Below are 20,096 nucleotides of genomic sequence, written 5' to 3'. Positions count from 1 at the left end.
AGGAAATGAGACACTTAAAGTAGTAAAAGAGTTTTGCTATTTAGGGAGTAAAATAACTGATGACGGTCGAAGTAGAGAGGATATAAAATGTAGACTGGCAATGGCAAGGAAAGCGTTTCTGCAGAAGAGAAATTTGTTAACATCGAGTATCGATTTAAGTGTCAGGAAGTCATTTCTGAAAGTATTTGAATGGAGTGTAGCCATGTATGGAAGTGAAACATGGACGATAAATAGTTTGGACAAGAAGAGAATAGAAGCTTTCGAAATGTGGTGCTACAGAAGAATGCTGAAGATTAGATGGGTAGATCACATAACTAATGAGGAAGTATTGAATAGGATTGGGGAGAAGAGAAGTTTGTGGCACAATTTGACCAGAAGAAGGAATCGGTTGGTAGGACATGTTCTGAGGCATCAAGGGATCACCAATTTAGTATTGGAGGGCAGCGTGGAGGGTAAAAATAGTAGAGGGAGACCAAGAGATGAATACACTAAGCAGATTCAGAAGGATGTAGGTTGCAGTAAATACTGGGAGATGAAGAAGCTTGCACAGGATAGAGTAGCATGGAGAGCTGCATCAAACCAGTCTCAGGACTGAAGACCACAACATCAACAATTTAACACAACTAAACTCCCCATCTAGTTCCGAGGAGTACATAGATACAGCAATTCTGGAAAACTTTATTCCTTCCTTGACAAAAATTCCAGCCCCTACATTCTTTCTCCGTTTTCTACATATCATGTCTCCCACAACATACCCTTGGGGAACGAATTTGTTAACTTGTAGTCATCAGTGCCCGTACAAAGTTCCAATTTTTTCACACTCCAGTGTTCTACACTGTCCACTCTAGCCACTAACACAAATGATGATGATCATGAAATGATGAAGGCAACACAAACACTCAGTCCCCAGGCAGAGAAAATCCCCAACCCACCCAGGAATCGAACCTCTGATCCACTGGTCCAGAGGCAGCAACGCTAGCCACTAGACCACGAACTGTGGACACTTGAACAGTAGGAAAAGTGTGATGACTTTAAGAAAAATTTTTGATCATGTTTTGGTCTGACTCTGAACAAGGCAGAATCAAGTGTGAATTCTTAAATGGAACTATTTTCAGTGGTAGCATTAATGGCACAATGAAAGACTTTATGGAACCAGTTACCGAAATTAGTACACTTAGACAAACCCTTCATTGAAATGACTCACATAGATGCTCTTAAAAGAAGGTTCGAAGTAAGATTACAGTGGAATCTAGTTCATGGGCCAGATTATTCACTTGATCAATTCCTTAAGTATGTACACGTATTATATAGGGGTATGGAACGAAATACTTCACACAGATTTTGTAATGAGTATCATCACAATGGGGACTGGAGTTCTGATTATCATGGGGAGAATATTAGAAGAAGGGACAGTGGGAATTATGCTAAGAAAATCAGGACAACAGGTAAGGCAATATAATGGTAATAGAAGAGGTGGAGGCTGGGAAAGAAAAAGTGATAAAAGAAATGGAAGGTGGGATGAGGGAAATAGGATGGAAAGAAACTGGGGACAGGACAACAGGGAAAGTCATCCTGAAAACTCAAAGTGAGGGTTCAGACTTTTCGGGCAAGCTGATCGAATCATAATAGCATCTCTAACATTTACTGGAAATAAAAGAGGCAGATTAACCATCTCAAACTTAATCAGACCAAGCATAGTGTGTGTCAGATGAATTATATTAGTTTTGATAAAAAGTTTTGGGATACTATGTGGAACACTTATCCATAGCAAAACAAATGTATTGAAAAACAAGTAGAAAATCCAGATCTGTTTGTAGAGGTATTAAGTGATTTTTACAACGGAGCTGAAAGTGAAGTACGAAAAATAATAATTAAGTGAGTGTTGAGTGGTATAGTTACAAATTAGGGGGGTTGTTTGGTCTAGGGCTGTAAGAGGCTGCAGTGATTAGGCAAGAGGGAACAAGGTGAAAGTAAAGATGTTGATGGTAATTCTTCTACAGGTATTCATGTTACAAACACTACTGTGGGAGAGAGAGGTGTTGAGGTTTCTGAAGGTGAGCACAAATTTTTTAATGAAATAAATGTTAATGAAATGTTGAAAGTAGTGGTGACAATGTTTTTGTTAGTGTATTCGGGGAAAATGTAGTGGTTAATGAAACTGCATCTGAAAAACCAGTTGCTGCCATCCAAGCTAATTAGTCCGTAGTCACTGAAGAATGTTGTGACAGAAGTAGAGATAATATGTGTAGTTCAAATTTTTTTTGGAGAAAAGGGGAGAAGTTTTTATGATTTTTATGTGATCAATTTGAAAATAATGTGGGTAGTGAATTATTTTGGAATTAACTGGCAAGGATCAGTTAAGCTCTGTATCCAAATTGGTGGATGGAAGCAAAAAAAGAACTTAATGAAAAATGTGCACCTAATAATGATTTGTTTTGCATCCAACTAATGACTAGAACTAATACCAGTAATTTAGATTCTGATACTTTAATTAATTTAATGAAAACTGAAAGGAATGGAGTTGAAGGAACTTAGAAGAGGTAGAAAATGATTTGTTGTAGGAAGTTCCTGAACAGGAGGAGGATGAAAAAGAATTAGGTTGTCCTTACACCAAAGTCAGAAATATCAGAGGGAAGGTAAATGTTTAATTGACTCAGGGGGTCCTATTTGTGGAATTTTGGAGAAATTTAAGGGTAAAATCAGGAATGGGAAAAACTTTGCGGAAATCCCAATAACTGCATGTAAAAATCAGAGGAGCTACTGGGAAACATAGTGAACAAGTAAAAAATGAAGTGTTACTGACTTTAAAAATTGAAGAAGTAACTTTTGAGCAAGGATGTCTGGTGATACAAAATTGGATGGAAATTTCCTTCTCAGCATGGATTGGGTTGTAAAAGTTCATGAAAGCTGTAGCTGCAGTGAAAATAAATTAACAATTACTGAAACTAATGAAAATATTGCTTTGAAAACTGAATTATGGCAACAATTGTAGTCATATCAAAAGCATAGTAAGCCACAGTGAAAATGAATTTCTTTGTGAAGACTTGTTTTTTGATTGCACAGATGAACAAGACTTCGAAAAACTTACAAACTGCAGGGTAAGTGAAACTGTAAATTTAAATGTCGATCAGAAAAACCAATGTTACGGGAATTCCAAGATGTATTTAGTGAAAAACCTGGCAAAGTTAAAAATTATCAGTGCATATTTCACCTCAAAACTCACTGCCTGTTTTTTTATGAAACCATATAGTATGCTATTTTCAAAGGGGAGAGAGAGAGAGAGAGAGAGAGAGAGAGAGAGAGAGAGAGAGAGAATGGAGACACAGGGACTAATAGAAAGAAATGCTTACGACAACTCATAAGTTTTTGTGCCAAAAGGAGATCAAGCTGATAGGCTTGTACTTGATTCCATTAAACTTAACAAATTTTACTAATATGTGATGACCACCCAAAAGCATGGATGATCTTCTGCACAAATTTGATTGTGTAAAGTGTAGGAGTAGTTTGGACTTGACTTCTGGCTTTCATCAAGTTCCTCGAGAACCTGATCTGAAAGTATATTGAATTTTTTATATGGGGGTAAAAATTATCAGTGTTGTGTTCTTTCTTTTAGGCTGAATGTGTCAGTAGCAGAATTCATTAGGACACCGGACTTTGTTTTGGATGATGAAGTTCTTATAAGCTAATAGTGTATGTTTATGACATTTTGATTACTAGTAGAACACAGGATGAAAATTGTGACCTTTTGAGGGAACTTTGTTCTAAACTGGGGGGAGGGGAGGGGACGACTGTAAAAATAGAAAACTGTAACTTGGTGGTTAGGCATAATCCCCATCACTTAAGGTGGGAGGGATTACATTCACAGTCTCGGATATTATTGGATTTAGCATATGTTAAAATTCAGGAGTAAGTAAGAAACACATAACACATATTTTTTTGTCTTCTCCAAACAAATTCCTCCCCTGTGACACAGGCCTCAAAAGATGACACTGTAAACACCATTTTGAAGATGCGAATTTCGGAAAAAAATTTTAAAATGCTTTATCTCTGTAACAGTTCTAAATATTTTGTTAGAGTTTATTTGAAAGGTAATTGCTTTTTGATCACAATGGTATCCTCTGTTTGGACATAGCTGTCAAAATTCTTTTACTGTCGCCTTTTGAATTTTTTTATAATTTACAGAAAAAAATTTTTTTTTTCAAAAATGCCAATCCAGAAAAGTTAGATTTTTTCCTGTTGATTAGTACCATGTAGTATTATATTCTCTGTAAAGGAGAGCTTTCACTTTTAAGTTGGACTGGTTTTATTTTAAAAAATCATTTTTTTTTAGCTTTCAAGGGTAATGTATGTCTTCACCGAAGTTGTTTCTTACTAATTTCTTTGTTACAATGTTTATTTCTGCTGTCTTTGTTGCAGTTATTTCTTATCACTTTCTTTTATGCAGTTATCTCTTTTCACTTTCATTGTTGCAAATATTTCTTACACTTTGTTGTAGTTTCTTGTCAGTTTCTTTGTCATGATTGTTCCTTGCTGGTTTCTGTATTGTAGTTGTTCAGTGCTAATTTTTTTACTGAAGAGGCTTCTAAGAAATCTGAGACCATCCATTACGTTCTGTGTTTTTGTGAGGAATTTGCCATTTGACACAGATGCAGTGTGTTTTGTGAAAAGGACAGTTTGAAATGTCATCTGACTGGGGCCACAGGAAAGTGAAGTGTGCTGACTATTTGCATATCCATAAAAGAGTGATATATAAGTCAAACAAAAACACAGACTTTGTTCAGGTTGGGAATAAGTGTTCTCATTTGAAGACTCTGTTTCAAACTGAAGACGTTTTCAGTGGCGACCTTTTGTGGTCTAAATGTTTTGACAGAGTAACAACACTGATAGTATCTGAACAAGGTGAAGCCTCCCATGGTGCAGATGATGCAGACTTTGCATCAGTAGAGGAAGAATTAAATATCAAAAATGGCTCTAAGCACTATGGGACTTAACAACTGAGGTCATCAGTTCCCTAGACTTAGAACTACTTAAACCTAACTAACCTAAGGACATCACACACATCCATGCCCGAGGTAGGATTCGAACCTGCGACCGTAGCAGCTTCTGGACTGAAGCACCTAGAAAAGTTTGTCCACAGCGGCCGGTGAATTAAATATCCTGAATCAGTCAACTACAGAGATAGGTGTTAGTCCTGTTAAGAAATGGTGGTCAGTGAAGACGAATCTTAAGCTCTATGCATCAAGGAAGCACAGAGAAATTACTGAAGCTATGGATGAAAACACTACAGAAAAACTGACCACATTATTTGAAGTATAAATTCCATCTTCAGAAGAAAATGAACCAAAGAACTCTTGCACCTCTTGCCAGACTTTTTCACAAATATCAATTCAGCTGTTGAATATAGTGCATCCTACAGTGAAAAGGTGCAAGTCTTAACTATTATTCCAGAGACTTAAAAAAAACCATTTTGAACCACGTTCCATCAGTATCAAAGTACATGGTAGACAAATCAAGAAATGTGAGGTCTGTTAAAGGAGGCTTTGGAAGACCAGATCCCTGTTATGGTCATGCTGTAGAAGCAGCTCAAGTTCAAATAGTGCAGTCATTTTATCTGGAAGATAAATGGGACTGTTCCCACCAGAGTGCCAAAAAAAAAAAAAAAAACACTATCACTGTAGCAGTTGAAGGTCAAACATTGTGAAAGTGACGAGGTACAAAACTCGCAGTATTAAAGAAACTTTTGCAATTTATAAGAGCACCTATACAACTTCACATATTGGAAGATCAAAATTTTATGCACCATGACATGAGTGGGTAGTTCCACACCAATAAGAGATGTCTGCACGAATTTTGAACTTTGTGTGGTAACTTTGAAGAACTTACTGGAGCACATGACAAATGACACCTGGGCTGGGCGTGTGAAGTCATCAGCAGTCTGTGATGTAAAGTGAGACACTTGTTTGTTTCAAGAATGTGGTGACTGCCCTGGAAAGGGAGGACTGTCTTTACAGACATTTAGCCTGGAAGAAATAGCAGATAACTATGCAGAAATTACATATGCAACATGCGAGGAAAATAAACTAGTTAAGAAAACTGTTGCCTTTGACAGTTTCATTGATGAACTTGGTAAATGGTCAGTGAAAGCAGTAACATACCAGCATCTGAAGAAATTGCAACAACAACATTTTGCAAAAGTGAAAGGGTGTGTACAGACTGAAGAACTATGTTTAGTGCTTCACTATGATTTTGCTGAGAACTGGTCTGTAATTCTCCCACAAGAAGTACAAGGGTATCATTGGTGTAATGACCAGGTTTAAATTTTTACAGGAGCAACATATTTTCAAAACAAGACCACAAGTGTTGCAGTTATACTTGATGACACAGGACATGACTCAGTACATGCTTTGCTAGCAATGCACAAAATTCTTCAACTGCAAACAGGGGCAGATAAGATCATCATTTTTTCTGATGGGGCTGCTAGCCATTTTAAAAATCAATACCAGCTGTCTGAGTTGAGTAAGGAAGTCGCTTGTGCCAATTGACTGGGTATACAATGGTCACGGGGAGGAGCCTTGTGATGGTGTAGGGCAGGGCTTCATAACATACGTGCTCGCGGAGCAAGCTGTGAGCAGCCAGGCGCGAGCACGGAGCAGCGCGAGCACGCTACCCCCACTACCGGACCAGAGCGGAGAGTGGGGAGAGTCACGTGGGGCACAGAACAGCTGCCGCCAGTCAATGAAAATCCGCGACCACCTGCAGGGATATCACTCACGAATTATTACTGCGACAAATGAAACAAATAAAGGAGAATGTACACATGCCACATAATTTTATTAGCTTAGTGTATGCCTCTACATTCGTATTAATTTGTGAACTGTTACACAATAAAAGGTGTCACTGAAGTGTGGGATTCTCAGTTATCTTGTACTTTTTGCCCTTTACAATTGCGTCTACGTTCGGAGTAATTGTACTTGTGCACTGTAGGCGCAGCGTGCAGTTTAAATTTCGATCAGACAATGCGTTTCTCAGGCGCATCTTGTTACATTTCATTCCAGAGAACAGTTGTTCACAAACATACGTGGAACCAAACATTGATATTATTGTAGCCGCTAGTTTGTGCAAACGAGGAAATCTATCCTGAGGGAAGTGTCTGCAGAATTCCAAAATGTTTTTCTTGTTCTGAAATTTGCCTCTGTATTCTCTGTCACACTGCAGGTCAATTAGTTCTAGTTGCAGCTCAGGACGAATCTCTTCAATATTCGCTGAATATGGAGAGGAGAACAGATCAAAATCACTGTCTAGTGCTGTCAGATCTTGAAAGCGTTGATGAAATTCTTCCTTAAGGGCAACTAAACTATGTGAATAACGTTCACAGTCTTTGTGAACATCTTGCATGGATGATAATTTACGAAAATGATCTAGATTTCCTGTTTCCAGCTGACTCACCCAAAGTGTCAATTTCATTTTAAAAGCTCGTATTCAATCTATGAAATGAGCAATTAGCAGATTTTTACCTTGCAGTGAAATGTTCAAAGCATTCAGATGGCTAGTTAAATCTGCTAAGAACGCAAGATCACATTTCCATGAAGGCTCTTTCAATTCAGGAACACACATGTTATTTATTTCCATGAACATATTTATCTCATCTAATAGGGAAACAATCGATTTAATAATTCGCCACGACTAAGTCAGCGGACCTCGCTGTAATAAGGCAGGCTACCATACTGGTTTTCTACATCCTCAAGAAAGTTTTTAAATTGCCTGTGTTGTAGCCCATGCTTCCTTATATAATTGGTTGTACGAACAACAACACTCATCACATTTTTTAGACTGATACTCTTTGCACATAAGTTTTCCTGGTGGATCACACACTGAATGCCCCTTATTTCATTCGGCACAGTCAGTTTTTGCATTTTCTCCTTCAACAGCGCAATAAAACCTGATTTTTCCCCTGTCATCGCTGGTGCACCGTCTGTAGACACTGAAACTAAAGAATTCCATGACAATCATATATTTTCAACACTTTCTTCAACACTACTTAAAATATCACCTCCGGTTGTAGTGTTCTTCATGGCTACTACATCGAGGAGCTCCTCCCTCACCTGAAGGACTTGGAAGAGCAGTTGAATGGAATGGACAGTGTCTTAAAAGGAGGATATGAGATGAACATCAAAAAAAGCAAAACGAGGATAATGGAATGTAGTCGAATTAAGTCGGGTGATGCTGATGGAATTAGATTAGGAAATGAGACACTTAAAGTAGTAAAGGAGTTTTGCTATTTGGGGAGCAAAATAACTGATGATGGTCAAAGTAGAGAGGATATAAAATGTAGACTGGCAATGGCAAGGAAAGCGTTTCTGAAGAAGAGAAATTTGTTAACATCGAGTATCGATTTAAGTGTCAGGAAGTCATTTCTGAAAGTATTTGTATGGAGTGTAGCCATGTATGGAATTGAAACATGGACGATAAATAGTTTGGACAAGAAGAGAATAGAAGCTTTCGAAATGTGGTGCTACAGAAGAATGCTGAAGATTAGATGGGTAGATCACATAACTAATAAGGAAGTACTGAATAGGATTGGGGAGAAGAGAAGTTTGTGGCACAACTTGACCAGAAGACGGGATTGGTTGGTAGGACATGTTCTGAGGCATCAAGGGATCACCAATTTAGTATTGGAGGGCAGCGTGGAGGGTAAAAATCGTAGAGGGAGACCAAGAGATGAAGAAGCTTGCACAGGATAGAGTAGCATGGAGAGCTGCATCAAACCAGTCTCAGGACTGAAGACCACAACAACAACAATAAATATGACAAGCTGCGCTGTTCCAGTGATATCAACACTTTCGTCCAGAGCTAGAGAATACGCCATAAAATCTTTGCAGATATTTGCAAGCTGGCTCTGGACGTCGTCTGCCATGTCCTGTATGTGACGCATAATGGTCATGTTAGATAATGGCACAATCTGAAACTGTTCAACTTGAGATGGACACAAATGTTCCGCTGCAACTACCAAACATTCTTTTATTAAATCGCCATCAGTGAAGGGGCGCAGGGATTTTGCTAAAAGCAAAGCAATTTTGTAATTCACTCTGAGAGCTGCCCCAGTTGATTTTTCTTCGTCATCCAGATCTTCTTCGGATAGCTTCCTTTTAAGTTTAATAACTTCCTGTGCACGATCTGGTCCATCACATTTTCCACTTCCGTAGTCTTTCACGTGGTACGACATATAATGTCGCTGCAAATTAAATTTCCTAAAAGAATACAGTGTTTTGTGACGTACTAAACATTTTGCAACACCATCTTCTACTGTAAACAGATACAATTCCTCCCAATGGGGGTTGAAAACATGGTTGGGGTTACACAACGGCGACTTGACATGATTCTTAACCTGCGAATTGACTGTTTGACCTGATCGTAGTACTTTAAATGTTACACAGTCGGCGCGAATTCCATAGGCACGCTGCGGCCCTGTTCAAACGTGCGCACGCATTTCCCCTCCCTCCCTACTCAGCGACCTTGCACCTGCTCGCGAGCACGTGCCTGAGCAGACGCGAGTACTCACGCTCAAAACCGGCCAGTTGTTAAGCCCTGGTGTAGGAGACCTGCTGAAGCACCATGCTACAAAACATAATCTTTCCAGACCAAATACAGCTGCAATTCAGAATGCTGAGGATTCTACGAGAGTCATGAAATCTTACACATCCACAGCCCTCATTCTTTTGTCCAAAGAGGAAACTGAAGAATTCAGTGAGCAGGAAAAAGAAGAATGGTCCAAACAAACTACTCCTGTGAAAGAAATTCAGAAGACACATTTTTGGACTAAAAGTGATGAGCTATCTCATACAGCATGCACTTTAAAGAGCAAGAAAGAAGAAATTTCGTTCGTTCGGCCAACACTTCAGAAACAGCAGGATAATATTTAAATTCACAACCCGAAGTTGTGGCATGTGTGTATGACTGTGACTGGTGGATTGCAGATATTATTGACACCAGTTATGAGTTAAATGAAATTGTAATGACTTTATGCTACCACACGGGCCAGCTGCTGGATATAAGTTTCCAGCTGAAGGACAGCAACACCACCATAAGTGCTCACTTCCTGTTCACAATGTTTTGAAGATTGTAAGTGCTCCAATTCCTATTGGTTCAACAGGAAGGAATCACTCTATATCAAAGGAAGATACTGAAGCAGTGGAACACTTCTTTTAGTTCATTGACTGGATAATTTCAGTACAAAACGGAGTGCACAGAAGTTTTATAAATTGAAATATCTAAGTCTTTGTACCTTTCACAAACATTTTGGAGCCATTTAAAATTCTTGAAAAATGAGTCTCATACTCATATTTCAAACTAAAATTATGTTAAATAAGGCTAGGTTTTGAATTTTATGAGCCTGTTATGTGATAATGTGGTAATAAAACATGTTTTATGTATGGCAAAAATTTCAGTTTATAAAATCTGTTCAGCCTAAAAGTGGAAGCTCTCCTGTTCAGGGAATTTCGAACTATATGATACTAACCAACAGAAAAAAAATCAAAATTTTATTAGTAGGAATTTTTGAAAAAAATGTTTTTTCTATAAATTAAGAAAAGTGCAGAATGATATAGTAAAAGAACTTTGACAGGTAAGTCCAAATGCAGGATTTCTTTGTAATCATAAATCAATTATCTTGCAACCCAACAAAATATTTAGAACTGTTCCAGAGATACAGCATTTTAAATTTTTTTCCAAAATTTACATCTTCAAAATGTGTTCCTTACTTAGTCTTTCATTTTAACATATGCTAAATTCAATAACGCCTGAGACTATGAAGGTAAGATTTTTTCTTATCCTGCCTGAATTGATATGCCCTATGCTGTTAGCAATCTGAACTTTCTGGTGCATAGATCTTCTGGAAGGAGAATTTTACCTCATAAAGACAAAATTTATGCCATAGTGAATCTTCCTGGTCCCAATATCAAAAAACACCTAAATTCATTTTCGGTCTTATGGGATTTTATAGAATTTTATTTGCCTTACACTTTGAATGCCAATTGTTTATGCAATTTGTTAATGAAGAATTCAGTTTGAGCTTGGACCCAAGAATTCAATGATGCATTTGATGAAATAAGGAAACAACTTTGCCAAAGTCAACTTTTGTACAGACCAGACACGTCCTTGGCCTTTTGTATAATGAGAGAAGTACTGATACAGATTTAGATGCACATTTATCCCAACAATAAAAAATAAGAGGAAACTAGAACATCATTCAATTGCTTTTGCAGGTCATGTAATACAAAAATATGAAAAAATATTACACTGTAACAGAAAAGTAACTTGTTACTGTCTCTTGGGCATTTAATAATTTTAATAACTATCTTTCTACACCAGTATGAAATTAGGTAAGATCAGGGAATAGAAAATATCACAGCTGACACAACTGTAGACTACAAGTTGGAGCAAATTCTGAAATTACTAGTGGGAAAGGGGAGAAAGAATTCAGAATTATGTACATCAAGTGAGTGACAGACAAGGGAGAAGTTTTGAAAATTTGCAATGATATTCACAGAAATGAAAACATAGATGAGAACTTGAAACTACTTAAAAGTTATTCAGGAAAAAAGGGAGAAGAAAAGGTTGAGCAATTCAACAAAGTTTTTTTTTTTACCAAGACATGCTTTAGATGACTGGCCACTATGGTGGCCTGAACCTTACATTGACACATTAATAAATCGCATACAGGAAGCCTTTAGACACCGTGAATCAACAAAATACTGGAAAACATACATTTTTACAATATTGGCAGAAGACAAAAAGAAACTTGCTACCTATGATCACTGTCAGAGAGTAAAATTAAGTAACCAAACTTTGAGAGGATTGAGACAGAACATTCTATTAAACAAGAAATTGGACCTAATAACTGTTGACAATACAAGGATATGGGTCAGTTTTATCTTCATTATAGTTGACATTTTTTTCAAATCTATTAAATTGTATCCATTAAAGAAAGCGAGAAGTAAACAGATCATTTCCAAAATGGCAAGGAACTATTTCACCAATGTTGTTAATTGATATGCACGAAACTATTCTGTCTGACAATGGATCATAGTTTACTTCTAAATCTTGGAAAATCTTTGTTGAAGATGCAAAAATAAAGAACATATTCATTTCAGTTCATCACCCCACAAGTAATCTGGCTGAAAGATATATGAGATATGTAGGAAGGCTTTTCAAAAATTAGTGTACCAAAAATCATGTTAATTGGATTCAACACATTAAATATTTTGAGGACATAATGAACAGTTCACAGGATTCTTCCATCACATTTTCGACATTGCAAATCATGTTTCAGAAAAAACCTGCAAATTTCATTTCTGAAAATACTGAATACCCATTTTGCCAAGATATTTATGGCAGCAAATGGGCAGGTCAGTCTATTTGCCAAATATCCTCTCATTCCAAGAACTCTTCCACCTACGGTGTATGACGTGGTCAAGCATTCTCATCCATAAAAATGAAGTAAGTTTTAAAGGTGCCCTGAGAATACACATACCCATGTGCACAGTGTCAAAATATCACTGATTGGTGAGTATACCGTGTTCAAAGATTTGGAGGTCAGTATGCACTTGCAACATTATGTGTCTCCACAACATAACAGCTGAACCATCAATTAAAATTGATATACAAAAAATGTAAATGCTTCTACTGAAATGCATGTTGCAGGGGGGGGGGGGGGGGGGGTGGTCATGATCCCCATGGTCCAACCCCCTCCACCCCCATTCATGGATCCGCACCTGGGCGCTGCTGATGGCATTTATTTTAAGGCAATTGCCAACAGATGTTAAGTATATTATGAAATTCATGAAACACAGAAGTCTACATGGTATCTGACCGAAAGTATCCAGATATGTCTATGTAATGCAGAATTTGCAACTAGATGTCACAAGAGGCGGAAAGTATTGAATTGTAAATAAAGAAGCAGTAACAGCAGAATGGGTCGATCAGGAGACCTATATGACTTTGAACATAGACTAGTAACTGGATGTCACCTGAATAAGAAACCCATTTCAATCCTTCAAAGTCTGCCAAAGTAGACTATTGGTGATGTGAATGTTAAGTGGGAATGTGAACGAACAGCAACAGCTAAACAAAGATCAGGCAGACCATATGTACTGATGGACAGGGACCATCGGGCATTGCCAAGGGTGGCTGTAAAAAATTGCATGAAATCAGTGGAATGAATCGCCCATGAGTTGTAAAGTGCCACGAGTAGTCCAGCTAGTACAATAACTGGACTAGGGAGATAATAGGAATGGGGTACAATCGACAACAGGTCCTCATAAGCCACACAAGTTCACATTCAGTGCTAAGCGACACCTGAGGTGGTGTAAACTGCGATACCATGGGACAGTGGATGACTGCACACAAGTGATTTGAAGTGATGAATCACGCTATACTCTGTGGCAATCTGATGGAAGGGTTTGCTTTTGGTGAATGGTTAGACAATGTTACCTGTCATTAATGTGTAGTGCCAACAGTGACGTACAGAGAAAATTGGGATACAGTATTGTAGTGTTTTTCATTGTTGGGGTGTGGTCCCATTGTTTTGCTAAGAAAACGCTAAAAGCGGTAGGATAAGTAGAGGAACAGTTTTGAGACGATGGTTGTATCAGGATGAAAATGCACTCATCAAGTAGTGTCGGTGAAGTAACAGTTTATGAACAGTACATTCATGAAATGGATTGGCCTGCCCAGAGTCCTGAAATGAACACAATGGAACATCCTCGGGATGAGTCAGAACATCGACTTTGCTCCAGACCCCAACATCCAGCATCAGTACCATCTCTGGTTTCGGCTCTTGAGGAAAATGGGCTGCCATGCCTCCACAGACATTCAGACACGTCACTGAAAGTGACCCCAGCTGAGTTCAAGACATCTTAAAGGCGAAGAGTGGGCACACCCCATATTAAAGTTGACTCAAATTTGTCCAGATACTTTTGATCAGATGGTAATTGTACTTTATTACTACTGCTGGTTTCGGTTAATACCCATCATCACAATATAGAGATCACATGACATGATAGGCATAAAATACAAGGTCTGTTCAATAAATTCTGGAACTCTGTCCACAAAGTTTTTCGGCAGTTACCTTTCACTTATTGTGCATGGTCTCCTTTGAAACACTCTCCTCCACAACTGATACACAGCTCCCAACACCATTTCCACTTCCAAAAGCAGTCTCAGTATGCCTCTTGCTGAACTGCGCGAAGCACCATTTGTGGATTTCCTTTTATATCGTCTATTGTTGCAACTCTTCATCCTTTCAATAGGGTTTTCAACTTTGGGAATACTAAAAAGTCGGCAGAGGCCAGGTCTGGAGAGTACGGAGGATGAGGCAGCACAGTGATTTTGCTTTTTGTGCAGTAGTCACGCACCAACAGGGATGAATATGTGGGGGCATTACCATGATGCGAGAGCTATGAATTGTCTCGCCACATTCCAGGCCACTTTCTCCTCACATTTTCTCGCTGGCGTCGCAACACGTCCCGAGAGTATCATCAACGAAGCCCACCCGGTTAGCCGTGCAGTCTAACACACTGCTTTCTGGGCGGGAAAGCATGCTGGTCCCTGACACGAATCCACCCAGTGGATGAGTGTCGAGGTCCAGTGTGCCGGCCAGTGTGTGGATGGCTTTTAAGGCAGTTTTCCATCTGCCTCAGTGAATGCAGGCTGGTTCCCGTTATTCCACCTCAGTTACATTATGTCAGTGATTGCTGTGCAAACACTTTCTCCACGTACACGTACACCATAATTACTCTACCATGCAAACATTGGGGTTACACTTGTCTTGTGTGAGACATTCCTGGGGGGTGGGGGGGGGGGGGGGTGTCCACTGCGGGCCAAACCGCACAATAACCCTGGGTTCGGTGTGGAGCGGCAGTGGGGTGAGTGGACTGCTGTAGCTTGTTGTGGGGCTGTGAACCACTGAGGGCTATGGCGGGGATGAAGCCTCTCTCTCGTTTCTAGGTCCCCAGTTCCATACAATACACAATACAATCCAATCATCAATGAACAGTTTATCCCCTTGGCACGAATTCATGATGAACATCCTTCAAAGTCAAAGAAAACTATCAGCATGACATTGACATTAGACCTGACCTGATGATCTGATGAGCTTTTTTTGTCTTGGAGAACCTTTCCCGACCCATTTTGAAGACTGAATCTTGGTCTCAACATCATAACCGTAGACCCACGTCTCATCATCATTTACGATTCTCTTAAGGAACATCTCATTCTCATTTGAGCGATCCAAAAGCTCTTCGCAGAATGTGAGGCGTAGGTCTTTCTGATCTTGACTCAAGAGCCCTGAGATCAGCTTGGCTGCAAAACGATGCATTGCAAGATGCTGCGTCAAGATTTCATGACGTGATCCAACGGAAATGTAACATTCTTCTGCAATGTCTCGGAGAGTCAGTCTTCGATTGGCATGAACAATTTCGTTGGCATCCCTGACATGAGCGCCGTCGGTAGATGTCGAAGGGCGTCCTGAACGAAAATCTGGCCATTTTTAAACAGTGAATCATTCGGAACACTGTGTATAGCTAAAACACTCACCGTAGGCTTCGTGCATAATTTGGTGTGTCCCTGTAAAGGTTTTGTCAAGTTTCACGCAAAATTTAATAAAGACGCGTTGCTGCTCTAACTCTTACCATCTCGAAATTCGCAAATTGTGCAACAGAACGTCTTACTCAATACAGTACTGACCAATAACAAGACATAAGTTACAACAATGAAACTTCTGGCAGTTACGTAATACAGGAGTGTGCAGGGATGCCAACCGCATTTCGCTCCAACAATCCATTGGTGCAAAATTACGACTGTTCTGCAATTTTTGGAACAGACCTCATATATGGACTTGTACTATGGTGATGCTTGTTAACAGTAGTAATGAAAGGCTTACGAGGTGTGTGAGAAAAATAATGAGGTGGTTTTTTTATCTGCCATAGTTTTTATTTATTTATTTTTCAAAGAACAATATTGTTCTTTTCAAAGTAATTCCTTTCGGTAGCTATACACCGATAGATTTGTTCCCACTCTCCCCAGCGGTGCTGAAACGCTTCAGCGTGTAGGGCCTTTAATACATGGATCACATTCATTTGAATGTTCTCCAGAGTCTCAAAATTACGTCCTCTTAAGACATTTTTCCATTTCGGGAAAAGAAAAAAGTCACGAGGACTCAGATCTGGTGAATAGGAGGGTTGTAGAACAAACTTTTCAAGTCAAAAATTCCGTTATGGAAGTGGCTGTGTGACAGTTGTCATGATGCAGCATCCACTTGTCTGCAATGTCTGATCTCACTCGATTCACCCTTTTCCTGAGCCTTTCAGTGACATCTTTGTAAAAAAAAAAAAAAAGCTTGGTTGACAGTTTGTCCTGCAGGAACAGATCTTTATTCACGATAACCCTACTGTCCAAAAGCAGATTAGTATTGTTTTGATCTACGATTTGCTTTTTTCGGTCGAGATGTCCTAGTATGGCACTCATCACTTTGCCGCCTTGTCTCAGGATCGTACTAAAAAATCCAGGATTCGTAGTCATCGGCAATCCTCCAAGAAAATCACGCACGTTTCTTTGATTGCCTTTCTGCTCAGTTGTGAGGTTTTTCAGGGCCATTTTGAGACAAACCTTTGTCATGTGCAAAACTTAGGTTCAAAATTGGATGTACAATGAAAGTGTTTATGTTTAACAGGTCACCCATCATCCTCATTGTTAAACGTCAGTCTGAACTCTCAAGAGCACTCACACGTTCGACGCTTTCATTGGTTTTTGAAGCTGGTGGCCTTCCTGAGCGAATTTCATTTTCAACTGTTCTGTTTTTGCGGTAAGTTCCTGTGGGACCAGACTGCTGAGGTCATCGGTCCCTTAAAACACACACCCAAGACCGAGGGAGGCCTCCTTCAACGGGGTGAGGGATGTGAGGGAGGTGGGGCGCGGGGGGGGGGGGGGGGTGGTAGCCGCGCGAACCCTGGCAAAGCGACATATACCACGCGGCTACTCAGAAGGCTGACTTGCTTCATCTTTTGTTTTGTTTCTGTATCCCTTGTGCCTTGTGTCGTCATTCTGAAAAAAATACGGAAAGTAATGATAATGTTTAACTTTTCAGATTCCAAAGGATACTGAAGAATGTTGCCAGAAATTTAGAAGTGAAGTGAAACTTCCCTCACTATGTAGGAGCCATAGATTGCAAACATGCGCAGATTATATGCCCTGCCAATACTGGAAGTGAGTATATTAACTACAGAAAAACATTTACCATCGTCCTTATGGCGATTTCAGACGCAAATTACTGCGTTCAATATTTGCATGTTGGTTGTAAGGGCCGCCTATCAGATGGAGAATATTTTAAGAACACTTCGTTTCATAAAACGTTAATGGAAAATAAATTAAACATTCATCCCCCAGAATCTCTTCCAAGAAGAAAATTTGACACCATATGTTTTATTAGCGGACGAGGCATTTTCATTGACCACAAATGTAATGAAACCGCTTGCTGGACAGTTACCTAGATCGGAGGAAAGAATATTTAATTACCGACTTTCTCGCTCACAACGTACTGTCGAAAACGCTTTCGGATTAGTGTCCTCAGTTTTTAGATTGTTTATGAAGCCATTGTTACTTAAAGTTGAGAACGCTGAAACAGTTACAAAAGCTCGTACGTATCTCCATAATTTTTTAACGTCCAGAACTATTTATTCACCTCCACATAATTTGGAATGGCTGGCTCTGAGCACTATGGGACTTAACATCTATGGTCATCAGTCCCCCATAATTTGGACACAGAAGACGTAGATAAGGACGTGATTACTCTTGGAGCGTGAAGTTACTCACCACTATACAGGCTTAATGAATTTATCAGAGGTACCTCGAAGACCTTCATGTGATGCACTGGCAGTACGTGAAGAATTCAAAGACACCACATGGAAAGATTGAGTGGCAAGAGAGATACCAATAGTATTGTCCTGCACCAACGTATATTAATTATGTTAGTACTGAAATGCATATTCATTTACGTAAATTAATAGGATTATCTTGATGAACTCAAACTGTTTAGTTACTTTCTTACTGCAAACTTGTTTGTGTGATCCATTGTAGCAAAAATGTAAATTGAAACTACTGTTTACATCTATCAAAAAAATGTTCAAATGTGTGTGAAATCTTATGGGACTTAACTGCTAAGGTCATCAGCCCTAAGTTTACATACTACTTAACCTAAATTATCCTAAGGACAAACACACAACCCATGCCCGAGGGAGGACTCGAACCTCCGCCGGGATCAGCCGCACTTAACATCTATCGATTACGTTCTTATTCGAAAGCATTTGGTAGAAGCCTCTTCATTGCAACAATTTTACGAATTTACTTACTGATAATTTTGTTGCTACGGATTGATATACTACAGCAGTCAGTTAGGAAATATGAACTGAAATCGAGATACAACTGAGCTGTCCATTCCTGCACGTGGTTTTTTTATAATTACTTTCACGTTCATTCCACAGAACCTCAGCTTGTCTGTAGTTCTCTATGAATGTTAAATGCTTCTCGTCCGACCATTCCACATTTTCGAATTTTGCGCTTCCGCACAGAAAATGTTGCACACGAAAGCGCTCAGCTCGGGAGCTAGCTACGGCACATTGCGGCAGCTTGCGACATGACGCACGGTGTTGTCCATGCAGCAGGAATCATGTGACAAAGTGCGTCATTGTAGCACGCGGCACTGTTGCATGCCACAATGTTGCAAGATGTTGCTCCAGCATCAACGAGTCTTAACGCGTTCTATACCTTCCAAAAATGATTTGCGTCAGCAGAAACTTGTGTTCTTGATAAGGAATGTTCCCCATAAGCCCAGACTCATATCTACGATATTTCCGAACCGAGGCATAAACTTGGTGGTGGCGCCCCCCCCCCCTCGAGCATTTGAGATGGGACGTCAAAATCTTTTAAAAAATCTATTTTTCGAAAATATATTCATTTTGTAGCGCAGATCTTTCTGAAGAGTTTGATATATAAAACATATATGTCCGAGGAAATGTAGGACATGTTAACTGGTCTTTAGTGTGCCAAAGTGCAGTGCCGTGCCTCTCTCACACAGCATTCTTCTATCGCGTCACTGTATTTCGCTCTGGGGAATTCAAACGCATATATTTTGTAACTGAAGCCATCAAACCTATATTCATGACAGTGGTAATTAAAATGTCCCGTGGTGTCTCTCCTGCTCCCTGTCGGCCGGTTTGACATCCTACCCCCCTTTAAAAAAATCTCACAATTGAAACTGGTTAGAATTATTTGTAACCGGGAGACTAAGAACTCTTCAAAAAGTATGAACTCTTTGTTGCCTATTAGCTAATAACTTTCTCTTTTGTGAGACATAAAATTAAATGTGGGAAACATTAAACCAGTAAGGAACAGAGTCAAGCAAGACAGTGTACATTTCTTCAATTCTTAGGTTCCAACATTTTTTCTCTCCAATCTTGCAACAGGTTTACAAGGCATGCTTTCCTTTCTGCGAAAGAATCTATTACGTCATCAAATTTCGTCAAACGCTTTGCTACATCAAAAATCAAAATGTCGTTGTCTAACACTGAAAATGCTTTTAATGCGAATAATACCCAAGACTGGTGTGTTTTCTGGATTTGATTACGTCTATTTTGTCACTGTCTGTTAGGTAAAACGAAATACGTCTTTCTAATATTGCAGCAATTGTAACACGCCAAATAAGCGAGACTGCTTTGGCATAAATGGACATTTTTATGTGCCTCATTGACATAAATAACGACAGAATATAATTCACGAATTACCAATATCAAATGCCTATTAAGCCTACTACAAGCAAAAAGTTTTATGTTGGGAAATAAGTTTCACATTTCATTCATACGCTCCAAGTTCCCACACATGACACATGAGATTGAAAAGTAGTAGTGAAATCGTCATGTCCTTCCATATAATTTGTGTGATGTCCCCGTTTCTCCCCCTTCCTCGTTCTAACAAATAATCTTGCCATCACTAATTCTGTAACTATTCCTAGCATTGTCAAAACTTATTCTCCGGTTAACTTCACTAAC

This window comes from Schistocerca nitens, chromosome 9 (assembly GCF_023898315.1).
Source record: "Schistocerca nitens isolate TAMUIC-IGC-003100 chromosome 9, iqSchNite1.1, whole genome shotgun sequence".
In the NCBI taxonomy this organism is placed as follows: domain Eukaryota; kingdom Metazoa; phylum Arthropoda; class Insecta; order Orthoptera; family Acrididae; genus Schistocerca; species Schistocerca nitens.
This window is presented reverse-complemented; position numbering follows the sequence as displayed.